The sequence below is a fragment of the Oryctolagus cuniculus genome, chromosome 12, assembly GCF_964237555.1.
Source record: "Oryctolagus cuniculus chromosome 12, mOryCun1.1, whole genome shotgun sequence".
Classification (NCBI taxonomy): domain Eukaryota; kingdom Metazoa; phylum Chordata; class Mammalia; order Lagomorpha; family Leporidae; genus Oryctolagus; species Oryctolagus cuniculus.
Window position 1 is genome coordinate 96945251 of NC_091443.1, and position 24553 is coordinate 96969803.

The window sequence follows — 24553 nt, forward strand, 5'->3', positions numbered from 1 at the left end:
AGCTGGAAATCTTGATGCCAAGCAGATGTGAGATGAAATTTAAAACAGAACCATACCAGCTAGAACCACAGCCTAGACCTAATTCTAGTATTTACCTCTTGGAGATAGTTGGAAATCATAAACTATATAAGTAAGAAAACACCATCTCCACCTCCAGATTCCACATTAAGCACCATGTGCACCGACCAACAATGCTTTACTCCCTCCTCCTTAATAAAAAAAAAAGAATAAAAATAAGTCTATGATTGCTGCACTATGCTTATAAGATACCTCTGCTTAAAGATACACCATTAAATACAAAATTTCAAGGTTGTATCATAACTCTAAGAGGTTTGTAACTCAGAGAAAGTTCCAGGAGGCAAGGTTAGGCCTGTCCTTGTCTCTAGAAAAGTGGGCAACCCCTCAGGGCCGCAACTGTTCCCCCCCAAGGGGACTCAAAACCATGTGAGTGAGCAATATTGAAAAGTCACAACTTGAAGGACTGTGTGCTAATGGAACCCTACCAACCATTTAAATGAAGAGAGAACCATCATGCAGCCATTGTGCGGATACGACACCACCTGTGGGTAAGGCTTCCCAGGTGTGCACAGCACTAGCCCTGGAAGTGCCAGTCATAGAGTGTAATGGTGCCCATGGGATCTGTGCAGTGTGACCACTTTTTCAGTAATAACATCTCTACCCAACAGCTCTCGAGTAGCTCAGGAGTGTAACAGGTACATTGTGTAAAAACAAGCAGAAGTGATTTTTACACAGTTTCAAGAATATCAATCAGCTCACTTCATACAAGTCAGCATGTGTCATTTCTGATGAACACTACCAGCAAACTTCAACAAAAATTTCAGTGAAGGTTTTACGTCAGTTTGTACTGTGGGTCTGTAAGGTTCTTTTTCTTTCTACTTGAGGCTTTGAATGGTTAAAGGTTCTTTATTAAAAACATTTCATTTATTTTAAAGGTGGAGTTACAGAACGAGAGGGAAGGAGGGAGGGAGGAAGGGAGGAAGAGAGAGAGAGAGAGAGAGAGAGAGAGAGAGAGAGAGAGAGAGATGTCTTCCATACACTAGTTCATTCACCAAATGGCCACAACGGCCAGGGCTGTGCCAGAACGAAGCCAGGAGACAGGAGCATGGGCGCAGGAGCCCAAGCACTTGGGCTATCTTGTGCTGCCCTCCCAAGTGCATTAGCAGACAGCTGGATTGGAAGTGTAGCTAGGACTCTGATTCAGTGCCCATGTGGGATGCTGATATCACGGGCGGCAGCTTTACCAGCTAGGCCACAACGGTGGCAACAAATGTTCATATTTTTTACTTTAAAGATTTACAAAACCCCTCTGGAAGTTAGACATTTTATAACACAGCTAATAACTCTGAAAGGACTAGAGTTAATAATGGGTGGAGTAGGGCATTTGGTACAATGGTTAAGGAGAAACTACCTGACCTGCTGAGTGGACAGTGCTGTCTGTGACTGTCCTCCAACCTACTACTTTATTTTCAGCTGTGAGCACCAGAGCTTTGAAAACACTTTTAATAATGTACAACACAAAGAGGCAGAACAAAGGGCAGTCAGGCACAAGAGTGCACTGCTCTAGTCTTATCCACACTGAAGGTGCGGAGGTCTGTTCAACTCCTGTGTAAATTTCAACCAGGTCAGCCTTCTAGTAGTGAAAGAGCTGGCATGCAATGCCACTTCATTCTACAGAATGCTAACAGAGACTTGCTGTCTAGTGGTTAAGATGCTGCATTCTAGTGGTTCAAGTGCTACCGTACATGAACAGCATCACTCTTTCAAAGACACACACATGCGGTTCACAGTTTCATTTGCCTCAACACGGCATTTGATAAAGAAATTAAGTAGCTCAATTATCTCCCTCTAGCAAATCAAAAGTCAGTGCAGCTCCGGGGCTTCTTCTGGAACCTGCCTGACTGGCTTTTTTCTCAGGCCTTCTGAACTTGCTATTGCCAGACCCAGCTTGATGGGGCCTTCTACAGGTTATCAGTGGGGCTCAGGTTTCACTGCACGTGGGTCTCTATTCAAGAGTCCCATCAGGATGAAGGGCAGGATGGGAGAGGGAGTGGGAGAGGGGAGGGCCACGGGAGAGAGGGAGGTTTGGGGGGGGAAGCCACAACAATAGACAACTTGCACTTTGTAAATTCACATTTATTAAATAAAAAAATAACTATATAACAAAAAAAAGAAAAAAACTTAATACTTTACCCTTTTAGTATTTTTATGTTCTACTTAAAACTATTGGTTGAACTCTGTAATTAATACACAATTACTCTTAGGTGTTTAATTAATGCTATAACTAGTACTCAAATAGTATTTTACACTTTGTGTTTCTGTGTGAGTGTAAACTGTGGAAATTTTTACTTAATATAAAGATCTTTACTTAATATACTTAATATAAAGATAATTGAAAATTAATCTTGATGTGAATGGAAGGGGAGAGGGAGTGGGAGAGGGGAGTGTTGTGGGTGGGAGGGAAGTTATGGGGGGGGAAGCTATTGTAATCCATAAGCTGTACTTTGGAAATTTATGTTCATTAAATAAAATATATAGAAAAAAGAGTCCCATCAGCAGAGAACCTTCCAAGACCATCCGAGTGGCATCCTCTCTTGCACCTGGTCTCCCCACACACACCTCCTCCCTTGTCCTTTTCTCTGCTTTATTTTTCATCTGAAGTCTTCACCATACTTGACATTATATTCTACTGGATGTGTTCAAGGCTGACCCACACTAGAATGCAAGCTCTTGAAGGCAGAGCATGGTCTTGTTTATCATGCTATTCCCAGGGTCCATGGCCAGTAACAGCCTTCAAGAAACATTATCTGAATTAATAAACAGGAATGAAAGCCAATCACCTCTGTTTCTAGCTTAACATATGCTCACCTCCCTGCTAGCTATAACGGACTCCTCTACACCACCTGCCCTTGGTGTGCCAACAGGGAGTGATGAAAGGGCAGCTCTTGTCTTGTGTTGAAGCAGAGATGCTTCACTGAAAGGAATGTGAATTATAAAAACCTGGTGTTGATGGAAAGCACAGGAGATTACCTCACTGTTTGTGGAAGTCTAGATGGATGCAACCCTGGAGGATAATTTAGAAGGACCTAGCAACATTTTAAACAGGACTGTACTTGACCTAGTGATTCTCAAATAACACAGGTCATCAAAACAGCAGTTCCTGGGATGCTCAGGTATGGATATTCCAGGTTTCTCAGTGCAGCATTATTTTAATGGCAAAAAAATCAGAATTATCACACAAAATGGCAACCACTTATATTGGAATAAAATGTAATCTTATACAGTCACTGAAGAGAATGAGATCTATATATTTATAATGATACAAAAATTACTATACTGTCAAGTATAAAAAGGAAGATGGAAAACCATCCTATCAAGAACACAGTTCTGCACAAAGTCATTTCTATGTGCATGTGAGCACAGTACACACACAAATACACCCAACCATACCCACCCACCCCCCCACACACACACTTTTATTAAGGTGCGGAAAGCACCTGGAAGAGGACACATCAAACTGTCACCAGTGCTTCGGACATCTCCAAACAGAGCTGAGGGGTAACTTCCATTTTCTTTTTTTCAATTTCCACTTTCTAAATCATAAATTTTGTAATGTGCACACTTTAGGGACAAGTAAATCACATTCAGAATAACAAAAAGTAAAGATGCTGAACTTCTTTTAAATTCTGGAGCCAAAAATCATCAATATTTATAAAACTAAAATTCTGGGCTTTGGTATCAAGTTCCAGATGGACAAATGCAGCCACTATTTCAGGCTTTATTTATTGCTGACCCATAAAATGAGGCTGGGAACACTCGTCCTATCCTCAGCTCAGGGTTCCCAGGTAGCTAAATTAAAGCCATAGGAAGAATTAAAAGTGAAACGTATGGCCTGGGAAAGCAGCAGAAGATAGCCTAATTCTTGGGCCCCTGAAACCATGCAGGGGACCTCGAAGAAGCTCCTGGCTCCAGCTTTTGAATCGGTTCAGCTCTGGCCATTGCAACCATTTACGGAGTGAACCAGTGGATGGAAGACCTCTGTCTCTGTCTGTAACTCTACCTCACAAATAAATAAATGAATCTAAAAAATTTGCTCTCTCTCCCACTGCTTTTCAGAGAGAAGGTGGATAAAAAGGTGCTGTGGGCTCTAAATCCATTTGACAAAAAGGACTAAGATTATGATCAGGAGCAGTAGTAAGCAAGCTTTCAACCACAAAATAGAATAAAAACTGTTTCTTAGCACACCAAGTGTTGGTCCATTGCTACTCAAAAGCAAAGCATTCCATCCTTGTAATTATGCTCACACAACATGCTTTTATATACCCTAGCGGTTTGGAAAATTTCTTCAGAATACTCAAGATTTATTTTTAAAGAAGAGAAAATGCCTGCTTTGATAAAATGAACATGCCTGCACTTGAAGAGAAAATGAAACATTTAGAAAAAAAGCAGTGAAACCACCAGACTGTGAAAAGGATACTTTATCCACCAGGAAGTTTCTGAAAGCTGTTTTTCTGTCATATACAAACAAGGTGCCCAAACTCAGGACTGAACAACATGTTCTACCAGTGCCACACAGCCACAATCCTAAATTATGGTTCTTGCCAAGGCTTCAAATAGAGGGTACACTTCTAATTATGCTGGGTAAGCTCCAACTCCCTCAGTTTTGAGCAAGCTGCAAATTGCAGTCCAGTGCTGCAAAGTTCTATCAAGTTCCTAGTATCACAGGTTCAGTAAGTTATAACAAACTTAAGATGGTGAATTTACTGATAACAAAAGATTGCCAAAAAGACTTTTCACATACATTTCCTCAGGTTTTTAAACAGAAGGCATTTTAAAGTTGCTATAGCAATATAAAGCGAAAGTAAAGACCGCCACTGTTAAGGTCAGAGATGCTCTGTCTCATCTGCATTCCTTGTAGGTTGAATCCTATTAGTGAGTCTCAAACACCATTCTGTAGAACTTCATAGAGTTTTTAATTTCACAAGGCTGTAGTGATTGTATCGGGAGCCCAGTACAGACAACCTAGTCTGTACTGCTCAAAAAATCCCAGCAATCCTTGTGGTCACTTCAATTCTAGAAGTCTCTTCTGCCTTCGCATTTATTGCTACGAATATTTCTCTGCCTTTTTTATGACTTTTCCACCTGGAGCATTCTCTAAAATACCTTCAGGCCAGACTTCAGCCCCTGCCTCAAGAGTGCAATAATATACAGTTTGCAGGGCACTGTTAAGAGGTCAGAGAGAAGTCTCCTGATGTTAATAGACTGAGTAATATTGTTTGCTCCTTTACACCACATCATTAAATTGCTTTCATTATCCATAAAGTAATTCTTTATTTCACAGCAAATGAGATCCAACACTAATTCAAATAGGCTAAGTTCATCCTAACAAAATAATTTATTCCTAATAACTAAAGAAACAAGACAATGACAAAAAATTTGCCAAGACTTGTTATCATAAACGAGGGATCTCCAAACATTACAGAGAAAATGTTAAAAGAAATGTGCGTGGGTTTAAAAAATTTTACACCAAAATAAAGTTATCTTTTCATTCCTTTTTCCATTAACTTTCTGAAGTATTCTCATACAGAAGAGAAAAAAGACGGTTTTAAAAATGAATCCAGGCCGGCGCCACGGCTCACTAGGCTAATCCTCTGCCTTGTGATGCCGGCACACCGGGTTCTAGTCCCAGTCGGGGCACTGGATTCTGTCCCAGTTGCCCCTCTCCCAGGCCAGCTCTCTGCTGTGGCCCGGGAGTGCAGTGGAGGATGGGCCAAGTCCTTGGGCCCTGTACCCCATGGGAGACCAGGAGAAGCACCTGGCTCCTGGCTTCGGATCAGTGCGGTGTGCCGGCTGCAGCGCACCGGCCATTGGAGGGTGAACCAACGGCAAAAGGAAGACCTTTCTTTCTGTCTCTCTCTCTCACAGTTCATTCTGCCTGTCAAAAAAAAAAAAGTGAATCCGGGGGCCGGTGCCGTGGCTCACTTGGCTGATTCTCCACCTGCAGCACCAGCATCCCAAATGGGCACCAGGCTCTAGACCCGGCTGCTCCTCTTTGGTTCCAGCTCTCTGCTGTGGCCCGGGAAGGCAGTGGAGGATGGCCCAAGTCCTTGGGCGCCTGCACCCACGTGGGAGACCTGGAGGAAGCACCTGGTTCCTGGCTTTGGACTGGCATAGCTCAGGCCATGGTGGCCATTTGGGGGGTGAAGCAATGGAAGGAAGATCTTTCTCTTTCTCTCTCTCTTTCCCTGTCTAACTCTATCTGTCAAATAAATTTAAAAAATATGGATCCTACCAGAGCAAAGAATGATGCTACATGATAATTTACAAGGGAGAGGCTAGCAGAGAAGAAGCAAGAAGCCTAAAGATTCTCTAAATTCACAAAAATGCTGCCCTTCCTGAATTGCAAGCTGACTTGAAGCAGAGGAATGAAATTTCCTTTCCAAGTTAGATCAAATGCACACATTATCATTAAGTTTTTTTTAAAGATTTATTTTATTTGAAAAAGTTAGAGAGAGAGGTAGAGCCAGAGAGAGACAAAGAGAGAGAGAGGTCCTCCAACAGCTGGTTCACTCCCCATGACTGCAATGGCCAGTGCTGAGCTGATCCAAAGCCAGGAGCTAGAATCTTCTTCTGGGTCTCTCACACAGGTGCAGAGCCCCAAGGACTCAGGCCATCTTCTACTGCTTCCCCAAGGCTTAGCAGAGAGCTGGCTCCGAAGTGGAGCAGCTGGGACATGAAGCAGCACCCATATGGGATGCCAGTACTGCAGGCCAACACTTTATCCTGCTGTGCCACAGCGCCGGCCCCAGCATCAATATCTTATAGGACCATCTCCTTGTCCTTCTGAGACTCTGCTCCATCCTAGTGAAAACACAGTTTTACCTTCTAAGCTACACACAGATTCAGCAAGAGCATCCAGAGCACCATGGGTTGCTGTGCCACCCTGGCATCCCAGGAAGATCACGCGGTCCCAGCAGGAAGCACTCAGCTCCAACGTGAGGCGGCAGCACTCAAAAGTCCACCATGGGTGTCTGCAATCACAGTTGGATATCCAAGTGGTCACACAGATCCGAGGAACTCCGTTACATGTTTTCTGGCATCTGGACACTCAGAAGTCAAATCAGTACAACATTTCCAGAGGCCATAGCCTCTACACCAAGGACCAAGCAGCTAAGAACATGTCCTGGGGGTGGGGGCAGTGAACTTCCCAAGGCAGGAAGTGTTCAAGTTGCACATAAAGTCCTGAATTCTGGTCCAAGATCCATTTGTGGGGCCCTTGAGGTGATCTTAGTTATAAGGGGGCTGTTCTGGATGCAACATTTCTTTTTTTTTTTTTTTTTTGAGAGGCAGAGTTAGAGAGAGAGAGAAAGGTCTTCCTTTTCCATAAGTTCACCTCCCAAATTCCCAAATGGACATTATGGCTGGCATGCTGCGCTGATCCGAAGCCAGGAGCCAGGTGCTTCCTCCTGGTCTCCCATGCAGCTGCAGGGGCCCAAACACCTGGGCCATCCTCCACTGCCTTTTCACATCACAGCACAGAGCTAGACTGGAAGAGCAGCAACCAGGACAAAATCCAGCACCCCAACCGGGACTAGAACCCGGGGTGCCAGCGCCGCAGGCGGAGGATTAGCCAAGTGAGCCACGGCACCAGCCTGGATGCAACATTTCTATCATCGGCCTTGTGTGGACCTTGATTGCCAGGTTCAGAACAGGAATACAGCAGGGACAGACTGTCCCCTGCCTCATTTGCGAACACAGTTCTGACAGTGTGGTACCATAGAAACACTAAGCGGAGTCGTGGGGACTCAGAATGCTCAGAGAACCTGCAGGAGGTCTCTGCCACACAGCAGCATTCCAGTTCCTCTCAGTGCTCAAGGCCAGGGATGAGGAGTCTTACACTGGAAAAAGATACCAGCCCTAGCTGGAGAAGAGGTTGCTAAGAAAACGAGGAGCTGGATCATAAGACAGTATCACTAGCTAGTCCACACAATCCTCAGGGAGCTGACTTAATAAGACATCAAGTCTGTCCAGGTTCCCTGGAGTGTCATATGATTAGACCCAGACTAGTTAAAGCCAATGGGTTATACTCAGCAGCCAGGGCTAACCTCATGGGCGTGCAGCCTACACAGTCACATTGGAACAGTCACACAGGGCTGGCACTCAGAAGGGCCTGCACTGGGTTTAAACCTCCGCTGGTTGTGTCTTAAAAAGCCTCAAAATTTTATCTTTGAACTTGTGTTTTGTAAGCAAGTCAAAAGAACATGAGTCTGAGCCAAGGGGATACATGGAAGAAAGGAAAGAGCTTTATGTTTTAGTATCTTTAGTGGCATTTTACCGCTGCCTTAGGAACAAGGTGCTCACAAAATTGTGCAGCAGGCCCAGGTAGCAGTGGTGAGGTAAACCCCTCCCAAGTAGCCAGCCACACTTTGAAGGAAGGAACTGAAGACTAATGGTATAGCGACTAAGCCTCTACTGCAATCCCCACAGCCCATGTTAGAGTGCCCAGGATCAAGTCCTGGCTGAAGTCCTGAATCCAGCTTCATACTACTCCAACCTGGGAGGCAGCAGGTGATGGCTCAAGTACTTACATCCAAGCCACTCACATGGGAGACTTGGATTGAGTTCCCAGATCCTGGCTTTACATACCTTTCCAGCTCTTGTGGGCATTAGGGAAGTAAACTAACACATGAAATATTTCTTTCTTCCTTTGAAATAAATAATAAATAAATTTTAAAAAGTCTAATCACCAGGGGACCTTGAGGACTCCTCAAATCCTCTGGTCCTAACCCTACCAGCAAATCTCCTTTCATACCTCAGGGTCCCTCTTAAAAGTCAGCTCCAGTCACAGGGTAGCCAGGTGTCCTCCTCAGACTCCCCCAACAGCTCAAGACTCCCGACTGGTGTGAATCAGGACACAAGACCTGTATTAACAAATCACTGCATGAGGCCACAGCGTTAGAAAGAAGGGTCCTTAGTGACACAGCTCAAGTCCCTGTAGTTATGCTCCACACACAGACAAGCCCAAAGACTAGGACCACTGGTTTTTACCAGCTACCACCTCTCTGATACCCCAACTCTGGAACCGATGGAAGCTGAGGTTCTAACCCCAGGAGGGACACGGCTCTGGGGCAAGCACAGCAGCATTTAAACTGGAACTTCATTGACCTCCATAAATGGCCTAGGGCTGGTTCCCACTTCCTTTAACTCATATTTAAAAGAGTATCAGTGGCGCCTTCCTCACAGAACTTTGAAGAGGATCAGACAGGACAATGTGGCATAATTAAATAAAACTCTTGCTTCCCCTCCTTGTGTTGTTATTTAGAAATGAGACAATGGTGCATTAAGAAGCCTGACAACAAAAAGTGCTTCATTAATGCTGATTCTCTTAAACATCCTTTCTTGTCCCTCCTACCTTTATCCCTGTAAACAGACCTTTCTATAACCAACACTTCCTGTCCCAAGATCCAAAAGTGAGTGCATTGTTAATTCTGCATAAGCTGAATTCCAACTGTGTACCAGGGACTACAGGAATGAAAGCAGAGAGACAAAGTCCTGCCCTGGACAAGCTCACAGTCTTATACAGGATACAGGTATTTAGCAAATAAATGGTGATAAAATGGGTAAGCACTTTACATGTATAGGTAGTGTCTTACAGAAGCTCTGGATACTTCGTTCTGCTGGGGGGAATGAGAGAAAAGTATCACAGAGAAGGAAGACACCCATATGGGATGCTGGTACTGCAGGCGGCAGTTTCATCCACTATGCCACTGTTCTGTCTGCCACTCCCCCACCCCCAGGCTATTCCCACTTGTGATCCAGCTGTCTGATCAAACACCTAGAAAAGCAGAGGAAGCACCCCAAGGACTTGGGCCCCCGAACCCACACTGGAGTACTGGATAAAGTACATGGTGTCTGCTTTGGCCTAGCCCAGCCCGAGGACATTGTAGCCACCTGGGGGGTGAACCCATACACAAAGATCTCTCCTGCACCGCCTATCTAGAACTTTGCCTTTCAAACCAATATTTAAATAGAAAAGAATATCTAGTACTTACTATGAGGTGTCAGAATCTGGGGGCAGGCTGGAACAGAGCACAGAGAAGGATTCTTGGGGGTTCTCTAAGCTTCTGCTTTCTCCTCCATGTGTGCAGCCTGTGAAAATTCACCGGATTAGCTGCCAAATAATTCGAGTGCCCCGTGCCCCCGTTTTCCTGCACATTCACCTTACACTTCTGAACTACCTGGAGAAGAGAGGCATGAGTCAAGTCCTCTCAAGGACGTGGCAAAGGCTACTTCCGGCCAGGGACAGAAAACCCCCAAGACAGAATTGGGCCCGTGGGAAAAATTCTACCTCTCCCAATCCCCTGCACCACACATGCCCGCCAGAACTCCTGGCACTCTCCCCCTTCCTTTCTTCTCCCCAACGTGGGTTTCTGCCCCTCCCTTCCTTGCCTCCCCACCTTCACACCACCTTTTCATTCTCCCCCCTTCCTCTCTCCTCCAGCCTCCCCTTAACCCCCACTCTCTTCCACCTTCTATCTCAGCTACCCCTCACACACACCCTCCCCACTCACTGTCCCCCAGGCCCCGCCTACCCAGTGACAGGAAGGCCACCGCGCCAAACTCTCCACAGAAAGAACCTTTCTGTTCCTGACACAGGGACCCGGTCCTGAGGTGCAGTCTTTCAGAGCGGCCAAAGAAGAGGACTGTGCCTAGAAAGTTCCAGAAGCACAAGATAACTGAGCGGCTGCCTCACCACAGCCTCAGCTGATCCCGGCCTGACCCTGGGGGGCACTGGGTCTCCTCAGGCTTGGCCACCAGCATCGAAATCAGTAACTCAGTGCTTACACAAGCTCTGGGCTGGGGCACCGTGCAGAAAAAACAGATGCGCCTGTGGGTGCACTTCCAGGTCACAGCGCTGGGCACAGGCGCACTCCTCACTGGTGACTGACAGGGCACCAGGGGACGCAGCTATGCCCTGATGCCCCAGGGCCACTTCCATTCCTGCCTCTCCAGGCTGTGACCCAGGGAGGCAGCCACTGATGGCCCAGGCACTCTGAACCCAGCCACCCTGTCAAGTGGGAGTCCTGAATGGAGCTCCTGCCTCCTGGCTTCTTCCTGGACCAGCACTGGCCCTTGCCACTGCTTGGGGAGAGCAGCAGTGCAAGCAGCATCGCGAGTACTCTTTCTCTCTCTGAGTGATCATCCATCTGGGGGTTCACCCCCTAGGTGGCTACAAATCCCGGGGCTCAGCCAGGCAAAGGCAGAAGCCAGGGACTTTATCCAGTGCTCCACTCTGGGTTCAGGGTCCTAAGACCTTGGGCCTTCTCTCTCTGCTTTCCCAGGAATGTTAGCAGACAGCAGCATCCCATGGACAATGACTTCCGGAGCACCTGGCATTGTGGGGTAGTGGGTATAGCCACCACCCACATCGTGCATCCCATCTAGGCGCCGGTTTGAGTCCCGAATGCTGCACTTCCGATGTGGCTCTCTGATGTGGTTTGGGAAGGCAGTAGAAGATGGCCCAACTCCTTGGAACCCTGCACCCACAAAAGTAACCACGGGTGGCTCTGGCTCCTGGTTTTGGATCTGCTCTGCTTTGGCCATTGCAGCCGACTAGGAAGTGGAACAGCAGATAGAAAACCTATCTATCTGTCTCTCTGACTGTCTGTCTCTCTCTCTCTGCCTCTCATCCTCTCTGTGTATATGTCTGAATTTCAAATAAATAAATGTTTACAGAAAAGTAAAAAATTAAAAAAGGAAGACATAGCTGTAAATAAAATACTACAAAACGGCCAACTACTAGAGTTTATTTAGAATGTGATACTCCATGCATTGCATACCCAATTAACAAAGAATTTGAAAAAGAATTTAAATCAATCTTAGAAAAGATTATGGTACCCATTCATTCTCTTCTTCCTTACAAACATACTGTGTGGTATTATCTCTGACTTACGCATGAGGAAATCTTTGTAATTTACTTCTTCAGAAATTTATGTACCTACTCGCACAAGGACTTGAAACACCTGTGATCTGGAGTTCTCCACAGAACACAGCTCTGCTTCCCAGTCCCCGCCCTCTACATTCTTGACCTGAATTTAACGTATGGATCATGTTTGAAATGGGACAAATCACGTGTCCCACAAAGCAAGACAGAATACAGAAAGGTACCATTCGAGGTCACTGTTGCCATTTTCTACGTGCACATGATCATGTTGGTACTTCTTCTCTCATTTCTCAATTGTAGATACAAATTGGAAGGGAGTTAAGTCCAACTATCCCTATCTGCAGATGACATGATTCTATATATAGGAGATCCAAAAGACTCCACTAAGAGACTATTGAAACTCAGAGTAGAATGTGGTAAAGTGGCAGGATAGAATATCAGCAGCCTATTTGTATACACAAACAATGTCATTGCTGAGAAAGGACTTCAAAGACCAATCCCATTCACAGAGCTACAAAGAAAATATAATCGTTTGGATAAATAAAACCAAGGATGTTCAATATCTGGGGATCACAACAGATTAAAGAAAGGGATAGAAGAGGACACCAAAAAAAACAAATTGAGAAGCTTCTGGCCTGCAAGACTAAAGAGGCAACTAACGGAATGGGAGAAATTATCTGCAAAGTATGCAACTGATAAAGGATAAACTACCGGAAACTTTCAAGAAACTCAACAACAGCAAAACAAACCACCCACTCAAGAAATGGGCAAGGGACTTCAACAGGCTAAATATTTCAAGAAAGGAAATCTAAATGGCCAACAAACACATGCAGAAATGCTCAGGATCACTAGCCATCAGGGAAATGCAAATCAATACTACAACGGCCTTGAGGATAGGAAGGGAAAAGGCACCCGCATCCACTGCTGGTGGGAATGTAAACTGGTATCACCACTGTGAAAGACAGTATGGAGATAAGTCAGAAATCTGAATATAGACGTACCATAGGAGCCAGGCATTCCACCCCTGTGAATATACCCAAGGGAAATGAAAGCAACATACGAACAAAGAGTTATCTCTGCCCCCATAAATCAATGCACAATGTCAAAGATATGCAATCAGCCAAAATGCTGATCACCTCAAGACTGAATAAAGACATTATGGGCTATGTACACCATACATACATACATACATAGACTGCATAGCCTGGCTATTGTGCATTCTACTGCAATAAGCATAGGCCTGTGAAAACCTCTCTGTCTACAAAATGATTTCATTTCCTTCAACATGCTCCCAGTAGTGGGTACATCCATACAGTTTTCCATGTTGACAGGAATAATTTCACAGGAAAAATTGTATTGCTCTACAGGTATATATTAAGGAATAAAAACATCGGATCAATAAACCCAATTTTACCTTAAAACACTAGAACAGCAAAGTAAATCTTAAGAAACCAGAAGGAGGAAAAAGATTCAAATGGAAATGAAGCCAACGGCATAGAGAATATCACAACAAAAATTCAGTGAGACCAAAATACAATTTTTGAAACCTCAATGAAATTGACAATACATTTATCCACATGAAACAAGGAAAAAAGAGAACAGACTCAAGTGACATAACAAGAGAAATGACAGAGAGGACATTACTAACAACCTTACTAAAATAATCATCAAAAAACACTATGGGAAAACCAAGGCACAAGAATTTGGTCAATGTAGATACAATGGATTGATTCTCAGAAAGAAACAAACCATTAAAATGATTGAAGTCAAACTAGAAACTCTGAATCAACTTTTTTTTAAAATTGTTTTGACAGGCAGAGTGGACAGTGAGAGAGAGAGAGACAGAGAGAAAGGTCTTCCTTTTGCCACTGGTTCACCCTCCAATGGCCACTGCAGCTGGTGCGCTGCAGCCAGCACACCATGCTGATCCGAAGGCAGGAGCCAGGTGCTTCTCCTGGTCTCCCATGGGGTGCAGGGTCCAAGCACTTGGGCCATCCTTCACTGTACTCCCGGGCCACAGCAGAGAGCTGGCCTGGAAGAGGGGCAACTGGGACAGAATCCGGTGCCCTGACTGGGACTAGAACCCAGTGTGCTGGCATCGCAAGGTGGAGGATTAGTGTATTGAGCTGTGGCACCGGCCTGAATATACTTTTAACATGAAATGAGACTGTATTGGCAGGGAAACCAAAAAACAAACACAAAAAATGAAGAAAATTCCAGGACCACAAGGCTTCACCAGTGAGAACTCCCATTTAAAGGGTAATTAAAATCCGTGATTCGCAAATCCTTCCAAAAAGGAAATTAAGAGGGAAAACATCCCATTTTATTCCATCAGAACAGAATTATCCCAACATCGAAAACAAACACATCATAAAAAATGTAGCATATAAATATCTATCATGAATCTGTCACAGTCCTGAACAAATTACCAAATGTGGTCCAGAAAAAGAAGCAAAGCTTAGCTCACGGTGTGCAACTGACAGTTACTCCAGGAATTCAAGGATGGCTACCATACAAAATCAATATATCCCAGAACAGAATCAACAAGAGAAAAGACCACACATTATCCCTATAGACTCAGAAAAACTATTTCACAAAAACTTCCATTACTTTTGCAATATTAAAAAAAAAAAAAACATCAAATTAGGAATGGAAGGTACACCTCGGCCTGACAATGCTCTTTCATGAAAAACCCACAGAGCACTAACATCTCACCTAATGAGAGTAACCTGAAACTGTCCTCCTAGACCAGGACACAGACAAGCATTTTCGCTCTCATTCCTCCTCAGAACACGCTCAGAAGTCTAGAGCAGGGCGGCTGGGCCATCAAAAAGCAAACAGACGGGAACGTGGGGCCATTCTGGGAGGAGACCGAGCCACCTCTGCTCTTGCACAGCTGCTCCCAAACTGGGGAAAGTTCCATACCGTCCGCATAGCATGACCCCGACTCCACCCACGCCTTCGGGACCCAAGAGCAACGGGCACGCCAGCACCCAAGACTCCCAGCATAAAACTGCAAAAGCCATGCATCACTCACCTTCAAGCAGGCTTGGTCTGCTGGCGGGACAGAGGCCCGCAAAGGCCATTGCTTCCAGAAGGGTCTGAAGAAGAAAAATGAGTCTGGGAAATGGCATGACTGTCTAGAACCCACAGCCTCTCCTGATCCCAGCCTGACGCTGGAGCTGCTGGGTTTCCCTCAGGCTCAGCCAGCAGCATCGGGGATGGCTCCTCACAACTTGTGCAGGCTCTTGGGCAGGAGTGGACGCGGCACTGACTCCCACTTGAGCACTGTGGAGCATTCAGGGCCGCACAAGCGGGTGCACTTCCGGGTCACAGGGCAGGGTGAAAGTGCAGTCCCCATGGGCTATTTTAATGATTCCACAGGACACTTCTCTGCACTGCTGCATGCAGGGCCACTTCCAGTTTGCCTCTCCTGTTCCAGGTTGTGTCCCAGGGAGGCAGCCACTGATGGCCCAGGTACCCTGGACCCTGTATCCGTGCCTTGTGGAAGTCCTGAATGGAGCTCCTGCCTCCTGGCTTCTGTCTGGCCCAGTGTTGGCCCTTGCCACCTCTTGGGAGAGAGCAGCAATACAAGCAGCATTGCCAGCACACACTCTTGCTCTGAGTAATCGTCCATCTGGGGGTTCACACCCCAGGTGGCTGCAAAGGCCAGGACTGCAACAGGCAGAAGCAGAAGCCAGGGACTTTATCCGGTGCTCCATTCTGTGTTCAGGGGCCTAAGTCCTTGGGCTGTCTCCCTCTGTTTTCCCAGGCGTGTTAGCAGACAGCTGGATCCCAGGGGAATGGCTTCCGGGAGGATCGGCACTTTGAGGTGTGGGTAAAGCCACCACCCCCAGTGCCTGCATCCCATATGGGTGCTGGTTCATATTCCGGCTGCTGCAGTTCCGACACAGCTCTCTGCTGTGGACTGGGAAGGCAGTAGAAGATGCCCCAAGTCCTTGTGCCTCTGCACACAAGAGGAGACCCCGGTGAGGCTCCTGGCTCCTGGCTTCAGATCCACTCAGCTCCACCCTTTGCAGCCAACTGGGTAGTGGACCAGAACATGGAAGACCTCCCCCTCATTCTCTCCCCCTCTATCTCCCTCTTTCTCTCTCTCTCTGCCTCTCATCCTCTCTGCGTGTAACTCTCAATGTCAAATAAATAAATAGGATCTTTAAAAACAGTAAAAAAAATTAAAGAAGGAAGACATAGCTGTAACTAAAATACTACATCAAGACCAACTACTAGAGTTTATGTAGAATTTGATATTATATGCATTACATACCCTATTAACACAGAATTTGAAAAAGAGTTTAAATCTGTCTTAGAAAAGATTCCAGTACTCATTCGTTCTCTTCTTCCTTACAAACATTCTGTGTGGTGTTATCTCTGTCTTTCGCATGAGGCAATCTTTGTAATTTATTTATTAAGACACTCGCACAAGGACTTGAAACACCTGTGATCTACAAAGTTCTCCACTGAACACAGGTCTGCTTCCCAGTCTCCGCCATCCACAGTCTAGCCCTGCATTTAACGTATGGATCATGTTTGAAATGGGAAAAATCATATCTTCCACAAAGCAAGATAGAATACAGAAAGGTAGCATCTGAGGTCACTTGGTATTTTCTACATGCACTTTATAATGTTTGTACTTTTTATCTCATTTCTCAATGTTAGAATATGGGTTAATTTTAATTTTTTTATAATAGAAGAAAATGTTTCATATCTATACCAGATTGTGGGATTCTTTGGCTATTTAGACAGTTGTGAATTTCTAAAATTAAGGACTTTGTCATGTACAAAAAACAGTTACATACTGTATTCTTAAAAATGTATTCCGAGGAATCTTCTAAGATGGTGGAATAGGGAGGGAACACACTGATAGTCCAGGAAAAGACAGTTTAATAAAAGTGGAGATACTGTAGTTTCAGGGAAGAGTTATGGAAAAAACTGCAGAGGAAACTCTTCCAGAACTAGGGGTACACGGTGGACCTATGTGGAGGGCACGGGTGTCCACGGCTCGGAACCCCAGTTGCCAAGGCTACTCAACAGCGCTGGAAATGGAGGTGAGGTGAAACCGCAGTAGCCCGAGACACTGGCAGGAAAACGGCAGGAAGAGCCTAGAGGGAACGAGGCTTAAAGCCCCATGGGGGAAGTTCACCAGCCTAACTAGAGGAGAGAAAAAATAAATAAATAAATAAATAGGACCAGTACAGACATGATTCTCTCTTTCCACTCACCTTACAAAGGTGGGCAAGACAAAGAACAGGCACCATTGTGGACATACATAAAAGCTGCACCCGCCATCAGCCAAGCAGAAAAACCTGACTCTGGTGGGCAGAAGTAACAGGAGGTTAGGACCGAGTGAATGTGTGGAGCTAAGAAACTGAGACTGTGAAAAAAAAAACTGAAATTGTGTGAGAGAACTCACTGAGTACCCAAGATGTGAGTACTCTCGGGAGAGTACACAAACTTGGTAAACTTGGCAACCCGGTGGGAGACTGCAGGAGAATTTGAGCTTATGCTGAGGACTGCACAGATCCTTAGTGTGGTCCTTGGGACAGAGAAGATGCATATTATACTCACAGGGGACAGAGCTCAGACACTGACTACCTTCAATTCTGCTCGGCTGTGCAGAATTATTTCCCTTCTGAATAAAAAGAGAGTGAGACAGAGAGAATATTTACCACACCTAACCTGGGTGTGTCACCTTTGGCACACCTTTAACCCTGAAGAACCTAACACAGCTCTCTGGCCACACCCCTCACAAGCCTCTAGGATCCATCAAAAACAGACAGTCCACTTAGTCTAGAGTCACAGAATAATGAGAAAAACCACCACAGTGAAGGAAAAAAAAAAGAAGAAACCAAAGAATATCTCCACAATGCCAAGCAACAAATGTAGAAACCGAGGAAACAAGAACAAGGAAGATATTATGATGCCAAATGAACAAGACACCCCAATTCAAGATAATGAAGATGATGAGATAGAAGAAATACAAGATATGGATTTCAAAAAATGTATAGGAACATTTAGAAGTTCTCAAAAACAAATTCTTGAACTACAGAAATCCTTACTGGCCAGGATAGAAAATCTCTCTCGTGAAAATGAAATCTTATGGCCGGCGCCATGGCTCCATAGGCTAATCCTCCGCCTGTGGTGCCAGCACACTGGATTCTAGTCCCAGTCAGAGCGCCGGATTCTGTCCCGGTTGCCCCTCTTCCAGGCCAGCTCTCTGCTGTGGCCCGGGAGTGCAGTGGAGGATGGCCCAGGTCCTTGGGCCCTGCACCCACAAGGGAGACCAGGAGAGGCACCTGGCTCCTGGCTTCGGACCAGCACGGTGCGCCGGCTGCAGCGCGCCAGCCACGGTGGCCATTGGAGGGTGAACCAATGGCAAAAGGAAGACCTTTCTCTCTGGCTCTCTCTCTCACTGTCCACTCTGCCTGTCAAAAAAAAAAATAATAAAAGAAAATAAAATAAAAAGAAAATATAATCTTAAGGAGGAATCAAAATGAAATGAAGAAACTAGTAGAACAGGAAAGTGTGATAGTGAAGAGAAATCTAAATGAAATGAAGAACTCAACAGATCAAATGACAAGCACATTAGAGAGCCTTAAAAACAGAATCAGTGAAGCAGAAGGGAGAATATCGGACTTAGAAGACAGAGCACAGGAAAATATACAGTCAAACCAAAGAAAAGAACAGGAAATTAGAAATCTAAAAAATATTGTCGGGAATCTACTACAGGATACTATTTAAAAATCCAACATTCGGGTTCTAGGAGTTCCTGAAGGCATGCAGAGAGAGAAATGATTAGAAGGCCTTTTTAGTGCGATACTAGCAGAGAACTTTCCAGGTTTGGAGAAGGACAGAGACATCCTAGTACAGGAAGCTCATAGAACCCCCAATAAACATGACCAAAAGAGATCCTCACCACGAAACATTGTAATTAAGGTCACCATAGTGAAACAAAGAAAAGATTCTAAAATGTGCAAGAGAGAAACTCTGAGATTACTCTCAGAGGATCTCCAATTAGACTAAGAGCAGACTTCTCATCAGAAACCCTACAGGTTAGGAGGGAATGGCAAGATTGAGCCCAGGCACTAAGAGAGAAAAACTGCCAGCCCAGAATATTATATCCTGCAAAGCACTCATTTGTGAATGAAGGTGAAATAAAGACCTTTCATAGTAAACAGAAATTGAAATAATTTGTTGCCACTTGTCCAGCCCTGCAAAAGACACTTACGTATGTGAGTGAGTAAGTAAGTAAGCAGTTTTTTATATATAGGCACACGTGAGTACACAAATACACACATACGGACAGAAGCTTGCCCTCCCAAAACACCTGACTGCAGAGTTTAGGGTTGCCATCACTTGACCAGAAGGCTCAGCGTTAATCCTGGGTGCCTCCTGAACCCATTAGCAAGGGGCCATCACCTCAGCTGTACCCTTACATGCTGTACCGAGGGGCACAGGAGTGCATGAAGGTATGCAGATTCCTCCCTGGCCAGGCCACCCACACCCCACGTGACCTGTGTGGCCCTACTGTGCAGGGAGCTGACCCATGGGGCTGTGCCCTCTGCATCCCCTCCTGCTCACCATGAAACAGCCCAGCGAGGCAGGCTGGGAAAATTGTAGGACATCTGGAGCCACTCAGTATAGCCAGCAATGCCATCAGGTGACCGTGACAAAGACAACAAACGACAAGGACTTCTTGGCTCCACGTGGGGGGCCTCTGCATCCAGGCAGAGCCTTGCAGCATGAGCACTTTGGGAACACATGTGCAATGCGCACAGAGGAACACGGGAGGGTATGGTGGGAATGAATGAATAACAGCCTCTGGCTCCTTGCTTTCATGAGTCAGTGTGGCCCTGTGGTGAAAAAGAAAGAACAGCTGCACTTCCCTCACCAGTAAGTATCTCAGCAAGGAAACCACCCATGTTCAAGGCCACTGTCTCCTTCCAGACCCTCCCCTTGCCCACTGCCTTAACACAGGTCAAGCTGCATGGCTGGAAGAAATCCCAAGCAAAGACATGAGCCAATACTCTGGCATGTCTGTCCTGGTGGACACTCAGTCAGAGAAGAGTATCCTTTCCCTAAATCCTGCCCTTCACATCTCAAGCTGCAGATCCTCTCTGTTAAGCCTGTCCCCCTAGAGTCAACCATACCACACCCAGACCCCACCAGAGTAGCTATAGATCCCAAGGGGGCTCATGCTCAGGGCAGCTGAAGACATGAAGACCGCCGCACAAGCCACGAATCCTGCCAAAGGCAGGCTGCAAGTCTGAACCACAGAGGGTGTTAGCAGTACAATGACAGTGCGAGCCACTGCTCAGAGGGAACCAATTCAAGACCTCGCCCTGGCACAGCCACCAGATGCCGGTGACATGGCTGTCCTAACAAGTCGTCTCCTCTCCTAGGCCAAGCAAGGATGCACCCCAGAGCCTCTCGCCCCTGCCACAGCAGGATCCCTGCTCTTCCTGGTGTGGAACAGCACGCAGGGACTGCACTGGTTTGCAGCTAATAGGAATTCGATAGGCATCACTCCTCTCCTGATGCCATTCTGAGCCTTGGGGCCATGGTTCAACTGTGGCCAGACACATGGTGGTAGTGGCAACAGGGAGGACACTTTGCACCTGTCACTGCATGGGCAGCCATATCCTCTGGCCTTGCCAAGTTCTTGGGAGCTGCAGCTGAGGGACTGCAGCGGGAGTGACAGCTGCTCTGAATAGGCCTTGTCACTCATTCCCTAGCATGTCACCCACTAAGAATATTTTTATTGTTAGGCTTCAGCTAAGGGATATTATCAGAACATGTAGGCGAAGACGTAGACAGTCGACAAGAAGGCCCTTTTACAGAAGTAATTACAGACAACTTCCTTAATTTGAAGAAAGGGACGTTTGAGCACAGGAAGCACATGGAAGTCCTAATACACATGACCAGAAAGATCTTCACCATGACCCACTGCAGTCAAATTCTTCACACTCCAACACGAAGACAAGACTCTAAAATCACACAAGAGAAACACCAGACCTTTTTCAGAGGATCTCCAATTAGAATCACATCTGACTTCTCATCAGACACCCTATACGGGCTAGGAAAAAGTGGTGAGATTATATGCCACGTCTTAAAAAAAAGAGCTGTTAATCAAGAATAAAGTACTTTGCAAATCTCTCACTTAGGAATGAAGATGAAATAAAAAATTAGAGCCTGCTGAGGAAATTTCTACTGGCCTCTTGACACACATTTCTTCTGCTCCACAATAAACTTTCCACCTCAGCTTCCTGTGACTTTCTGAAGTATGCACCTGTACCTAACTCAAGACATTGAATCCAGTTATAAATCCTCCAACAAAGAAAATGATAAGCTCTCCTATCCAATACCACTTCACTGATAGCTTCTACCCGTACACGTCCAGAATACAGAAGATGAAATACTCGTTTTATGCCACCTGAGATACTTTAATACCAAAATCATATATATTACCAGGAAAACTATGCACAAATGTCCCTCATAAACAGAGAACTCTCCAAATCCTTGAAATACAATCAAATGAAATCTAGGAATGCTTTAATGTGTCATGACTAAATGGGGCTTCTCTCACAAATGAAGTGGGTTCAGTGTTAGAAAAACTCATCTATGTAATTCATGTGTGGGTGGCTAAAGAAGAAAAATATGAAAGACGTGCAGAAATTAGCCAAACGCTGATCCAACAAAACAGATAAAAATCTATGGCAAGCATCACACTGATGTGGTGAAAGCCAGTAGAGAAGGGTTTCCCCCCAAGGAGGACATAAAAGCTAAGGACATCCGCGGTCATGGCTCCTACTTGATGTCACAGCAGGGAGCCCACTGAGTGTTGTTAAAGCAAGAAAAACACAATGAAATGAGAGAGCTGAAGGGCAGATGTTAAACTCTGGGTTTCTCGAAGCCTTGATCATCTACACATAGTTCCAAAAGCATTTTCTAAACAGCTACTAGTCACAAGAAATTACTTCAGCATGACCATGATGGGTAGAAGGGCAATGTCAAAATATCAAGTGCAGGGCTGGTGCTGTGGCCTACCAGATAAAGCCGCCACCTACAGCACTGACATCCAACATGGGCACCTGCTCAAGTCCCGGACGCTCCACTTCTCATCTTGTTCTCTGCTATGACCTGGGAAAGCAGTGGAAGATGGCCCACGTCCGTGGGCCCCTGCATGCTCTTGTGAAACCCAGAATAAGCTCCTGGTTCCTGGTTTCTGATCGGCTCAGCTGAGGCCACTGCAGCCATCTGGGGGTGAACCAGCAGATGGAAGACCTCTCTCTGTCTCTGTCCCTGTCTCTATCTCTTTCCCTCTGCTTCTGCCTTTCAAATAAATAAAAAGTCTATTGAAAGCAATTATTTATTATAAAATCAATTGTATACCACCATCAATGAACAGGCAGATACTGATATAAAAATTAATTATATACTACCATCAGCGAACAGGTAGACACTGATTTGAAATTTAAAATAGCCTACTGAAATGAAAACTCGTAAACCCTATCAATAAAATACACAATATGTTGGCTGAAGACTAAAATGCTGATAAAGGAAACTAAAGAAGATCTAAATAAATACACTGTGCATAGGACTGGAAGACTGAATATTATTAATATACCATTTCTTCTAAAATGTTCTATAGGTTGAACACAATCTAAATAAAAAAACAAACCAAAACAAAAAAACATCCAGCAAGAGCTTTTGGAGAAAAAAAAAAACCTGACTGTAGTTAGGAAAATGCAAGACAACTGACTATCAACTCCACCGTGAAAAAACAAGGAACTGGGTGAAATCACGATACTGTCTTTCCAGACTTTCTTTTTTTTAAATTTTTTTAATTAATTTTTTTTATTTTTTTGACAGGCAGAGTGGACAGTGAGAGAGAGAGAGAGAGACAGAGAGAAAGGTCTTCTTTGACGTTGGTTCACCGTCCAATGGCCGCCACGGCCGATGCGCTGCAGCCAGCACACCACGCTGATCCGATGGCAGGAGCCAGGTACTCATCCTGGTCTCCCATGGGGTGTAGGGCCCAAGTACTTGGGCCATCCTCCACTGCACTCCCAGGCCACAGCAGAGAGCTGGCCTGTAAGAGGGGCAACCGGGACAGAATCCGGCACCCCGACCAGAACTAGAACCCGGTGTGCCGGCGCCGTAAGGCGGAGGATTAGCCTAGTGAGCCGCGGCGCCGGCTCCAGACTTTCAATAAACCTACAATAACCAAGACCTTGCTTTGGTATTCGTGAAAGAACAGAAGAAACAAGTTTCAATGGAGTAGGATAGTGAGTCCAAAAGTAAACCTCATGCCAAAACACATAAGCAAGCATTGTTAAAACTACAAAGAGAAATACACAAAGGCACTATTACACTCACAGACATCAAAACATCTCTTTCGTTAACAGATCAGCAGTCAGATAATCAGTAAGGATGTAGCTTAACAGAAAAGCACCTGAATCAACCAAGCATTGAACGGATCCTTAGCGGATGCACCGTTCTCAGCAACGCAACATGACACGCTTCTCAGACCCACACGGCACATCCACTATGACCACTATGACCACGTTTGTGGCTGTACAGTAGACCCCAACTCCTAAGGAAGAGGCGCCACACAAGGTAAGCTCTCAGATCACAATGCAACCTCTCTACTGAGAGATCAGTACAAAAAGGCTGGAAAATCCCAAATACTTGTGAGAACAATCAACCTACCTCAAAATGACACTTTATAAATCTCAAATAAAAAAAATACTTCAAACTAAATGGAAACTGTATCCTGCCCATTTATAGTAATGGATGCATATTTTAGAAAAGAAGAACCAAGATCCATGAGCTGTGCTTTCACCCTAGGAGATCAGAGGAAGAACAGCAACTTAAACACTTAAAGCAAGGTAAGGAAAATCAAATCAATCATGGAGAGATACAAGTCGATGGGACTGAAAAAAAGCTCAATCGCAGAAAAACGTCGACAAAACTAACATTTGGTGCTTTGAACACATCCACAAAATTTGTGAACTTCTTCTCAGGACCAATCAAGAAAAAAGGTTCAAGTTACTGAGTTGGTTAATGAAACGGTGCCACCATGACTGCATGGAAAAAATAACTGTAAAGGAATAGTATGAAAAACTCTGTGACAAAAATTATATAAGATAAATGAATTGTGTGAATGTCTTGAAACATAGAATATGCCAAAATCCACACAAAGGGAAAAGAAAAACAGGAATGCTTCCATAATTACTAAGGAAGTTATAATTTATAATAACTAGAGTAAGACATAATTATAAAGTATCAGAAAATGTATTAGACAGATATGAGTTACTGAATTCACATACCCCGTTTCTGCTCAGCTAAAAAGAAACAATGGGCAGAAAAGTACTTACAAGACCTGCTTTGTGGCACGGCAGGTTACGACACTGCCTAGAACAATGTCATTTCATATAGATGCCAACTGGATTCCTGCCTGCTATGCTTTTTTTAAAAGCTTTATTTATTCATTTCAAAAGCAGAATTACAGAGATTCAGAGGGAGAGAGAAATAGAGAGAGAAGGTCTTCCATCCACGGGTTACTCCCCA

General features: G+C 45.0%; 1 protein-coding gene and 1 long non-coding RNA gene across 5 annotated transcripts in view; one reads left to right on the forward strand and one right to left on the reverse strand.

Annotated features, from left to right (window-relative positions):
• The window catches only part of LOC103346435 (neuroblastoma breakpoint family member 4), a 1612367-nt gene that overhangs the window by 1429741 nt on the left and 158073 nt on the right, over positions 1–24553 (reverse strand). The window contains exons 11-15 of the long non-coding RNA XR_011380966.1: positions 15000–15063; positions 10611–10727; positions 10071–10167; positions 8831–8939; positions 6901–7049 (exon numbers count right to left, since the gene is read on the reverse strand). This is a non-coding gene — a long non-coding RNA (neuroblastoma breakpoint family member 4). The remainder of the gene's footprint in view (positions 1–6900; positions 7050–8830; positions 8940–10070; positions 10168–10610; positions 10728–14999; positions 15064–24553) is intronic.
• LOC103345879 (protein sidekick-1) overlaps positions 1–24553 on the forward strand; it is a 694014-nt gene that overhangs the window by 110519 nt on the left and 558942 nt on the right. The gene's annotated exons all lie outside the window — the stretch shown is intronic.